This window comes from Rhipicephalus sanguineus, chromosome 4, assembly GCF_013339695.2.
Source record: "Rhipicephalus sanguineus isolate Rsan-2018 chromosome 4, BIME_Rsan_1.4, whole genome shotgun sequence".
Classification (NCBI taxonomy): Eukaryota; Metazoa; Arthropoda; class Arachnida; order Ixodida; family Ixodidae; genus Rhipicephalus; species Rhipicephalus sanguineus.
Window position 1 is genome coordinate 140900850 of NC_051179.1, and position 4005 is coordinate 140904854.

Sequence of the window (4005 nt, forward strand, 5' to 3'; positions counted from 1 at the left end):
AAGGTGGCATGCCACATATATAACTTGCCAAGCTTGTTGAGCAGCACGTCCTGAAGTTTCTCGTTCCTGCTCTCCAGGGCCTCTACTCTTTCTTGGAGCTTTTCGTTTCTCCTGGTCAGCTCTTCTGACCTCTCTCTCTCTCTTTTTGAAGGAGGCTGAAATTCCTCTGCCTCCTCCTCGGCGGAGCTGCCACTACTGTGGCGCCTTTTCGAGCTGGCTTTCTCCCCCTTCTTTCGTTTCTTCTTTGAACGCTAGAGAACAAACACAGCAACTCATATTTAACATCAATGGTTTGAGCAGAATATGCCAGGAAGTTTACACTTTCCACTAATACAAACATTACAATTCAAGTTGCGGCAACTGCTCAACTTATTTTAGCCATGACTACTTAGACAGCCGTGAATAACTTACTAACACGTCTCTTCTGCCCATTCAAGGAACTTGCGAGCCACCTCCACTGCTATAAAATTCATCACAGTCATGGGGGAACACTTCCTCCTGTTTCACAGCTTTATGGAATTTAGAAACTTTAAATTGTCCATGGCATTTTAGTACAGCTATAGTCACCTCTCTCATAAAATGCAGATAAATATGCATTAGCTAAGTGCCAAAACTGGCAGCATATTACAGACATCACTGTTTGAAAATGCAGCAGTCACAGGTGCCTTGATGCCAGGCCACCGTTTGTCAATTTCTCAAAATAAATGTTTCAAGTATATTACCTTTTGGGTTGCGACGTCTTCGCTGTCCACGTCGTAAAACACATTGTCTGGTACTGAAAGCCGTTTCTTCCCCATCCTCTGGATGAGGTCACTGAAGCTGGCTACAGAAATTAGCAAAACAAATTAATGCTGGCCACTGAAGCACCAATCAGGTATGAGGACAGAGTACGCATGCAGGCTACGGCTGAGTCTATTAGTTCTACCATAAAAATGTGGTTCTGCAGAAATAATGCTGAGCTGCACATGCATCCACTTCTAGAAAATGTCAAGTCAGTGGCTGATGGCAAGAGTAGTGCAAGTATCCAAATCTAGAGGCAAACCACATGTTGCTAGTTACCACCCAATCTCAATTAAATTACTGTCTGATCACACATGAAATCTCAGGGCACATAATACCAAAACAATTAGTCGCATATATTGAAGATAATCTGTTCTATGAGAAGCAATACAGTTTTTATAGATGCTTATCAAGTGTGCCTCAATTTTTTGAAGTCCCGTTCCTTTGCCAATCTATATCAGAGAACCAATTGATGTAATCATAATAAGCTTGTGAAAAGCATTTCATACTGTTCATAATTCCATATTAAGAGAAAAGATGCCAGAGCTCACTGTTTCAGAGGTTTATCAATTAAGACAAAACATATTTGGTAATAGGCATCATTTTGCAAATATTTCTGGTACATGTTCACTTATGTAGCCTGTGAGTCTGGAGTACAACAGCCCGCACGCAATGTCTCACAGTATTGTAAATCAAATATTGAAGAATGCCCGGGAACACACCAAAACAGCGATATGAACTTGCTAGTTAAGCATAACGAACAACTTAGTTGTACCTGCGCGAACACCACACACGGACAAGAGAAGGCACACAAAGAAAACACACAGCTTCCGTGTGTCTTCTTTTGACCAAGTGCCGAACAAACACCTATGCAAGTAGCAACGTTCGCCACGCATTCGTCCTGTGCTGCTAACAGTTCCCTGAACCAACGTCAGCAAAAGCGACACTTCAAAGACTGCACCCACCACCAAGGACGATGATATCTGCAGGAAAATAGCCCTCTTCAACACCGCATTACACGTTACTCTTCCAATACACTTCTTTGTTTCTGTCGCAGTCCTCCACAGTAGCGGGGTCGAAGTCTTTAATCAGCTTAACGCCGACTATCGCCTTGTACCCGTCCTTGTACCCGACGTAGGCTACTTTCGGTGCCGGCATACCGAAATGCGACTTCACAATCTATCGACAAAAGACTAATTGGTGCCACCAGGTTTCACCACAAAACCAACAAAACTACTCGCGATGCCTAGTGGCCTAGCCGTGCCGTCTAAGAGGCCAGTGCTTAAAATAGAGTACTGCACTTTGAATAACAAGATCCAAACTCGTCCTTAACCAAACTATTGAAACATTTCCTGATTGTAGCGCCATCTGTTGACACAAAAATAAACAGTTTTAAAAACATAACAAAACTTTTTGCGTTTGTTTATTGTTTTTTTTTGTCAACAGGTGACAGGACTACATATTATTAGCACAATTTTGATTGGGGTTATTGATGTCTGGATTTTGATGAAGGCATTTATTCTAGAACGCTTAAAATCGTTGCTTCATTTGGGTTTTTTTTTTTACTAAATGGGGATTCATATGTTTGTGGGGGCGAACAAGGTATGCGGTATTGCTATGTCTATGGACAGGTGTAATGGTACTAGGACATTTGGAAACTTCGTGGTTTGCGTGAATACAAAACGCGAACGTAGGATGTCAAAGCTATAGCTTACTTTGATAAATAAATGCGATGTATTTCTCTTTGTTCAGTTATTTCTGACTCGGGGAGAGCGCGGCATAACACAACAAAGGAACAGATATTGTAAACCCTTTTCAGCAAGCTCGTTATTTCTTGCATTTCAAGATGTTGACAGACGTGTCTTGCACTTTCCCTGTAATCTTGCTGATGAATATATATACAACAAGACGGTGGCAACTAATCAAGAAACCAGCCTATGAAACTGGTCTCATATGAGGTGCTCTGATCGAACTAATAAAAGAGAAAAGCGCTCAGCGCTCGTACAGCTAGGCCTCAAGCGTTTTTGTCCCCGTGAGAAATGCGGCCGCCTAGGCCGCGATTCGATCACGCGACGTTTGGGTTAGCATTCAAGTACCGGCAAAGGATCGATACTCAGGCCTCACAAGCGGCATCTGCATGTTAGTTCACCTTGATACAAAACATACGAGCGCTAAGAAAACGGGGACACAGACAAGAGGCACACAGGACGGGCGCTCAACCGAGACTGACATGTTGCGACGGCGATGAGGTTGACGAGGGTAACGGCACCGTTGTGCTTGGTTGTCGCAGACAAGAAAGAGCCCAATGTAGGAGAAATTTGGCTTAGTAAGTGTCCCCGTTTTCTTAGCGCTCGTATGTTTTGTATCAGGTATGAACCAACTGGCCCAAACCCACGTCTTACTAGTTCACCTTCGTCTAGATGTACGGACGTACTAATGCGTATACGTCTGTTAGATCTCAATAATACGTGCGTACACGTACTTGAGACTGCTGGAGACCAACAGTTTAATGTTGAGTATAATTCCGTTAGTCCTGTAAGAGTACGCTGCGGCATAATTAAAGTTCAAGAGATGTAGGTCTATTTCAAGGACAGGAAACACGCCCGCATCTTATTAAGTGCGCTGGGCGCAAACGGCTGTGCTTGCGCCGATCTCCAGTGTGTGATCTATGTCTCAGGTGTCTACCCGGATGTAGCCAGGGCGTCGCTAGAAATTTTTTTCGGGGTGGAGGGCAGGAGTTTGAACCCCGGCCTGGCTACAGTGCTGAATGGTAGCAATGCATGTGCATGCCGAGTGCGGAACTCGATTGTGGAGATGGATAGGAGAGCTAAAGCATTGAATGCGTTCAAAGAACTGAGAACGAGGGATAAAGGACGAAGTACACACGACCACCCGTGTCGTGTGATTCTACTTCGCTGTTTTTTCCGCGGCTGGGTCAGATTCCCGGGAATTGTGACTTTGGGGAAGTTCTAACAAAATTGACGAGGTCCGTAAACAAGCTAACAAAATACCGACCGACGTGAATTTTCGTGCACAAATCTTGCAAAGACAGGTTCAGTGTATGCGCAAGGCAGTGCACATACAAAGCTCTTGGTTCTATCTCTTGAACAAGGGCCTGAAGCCCACCGCTCTTGCCAGAAACATTTGCAGCCACATCATAACATTGCCCACGGCAGTTCTCAATCCGAAGATTGAATCGACAAAGCACATCTTTCAAAATAGAAA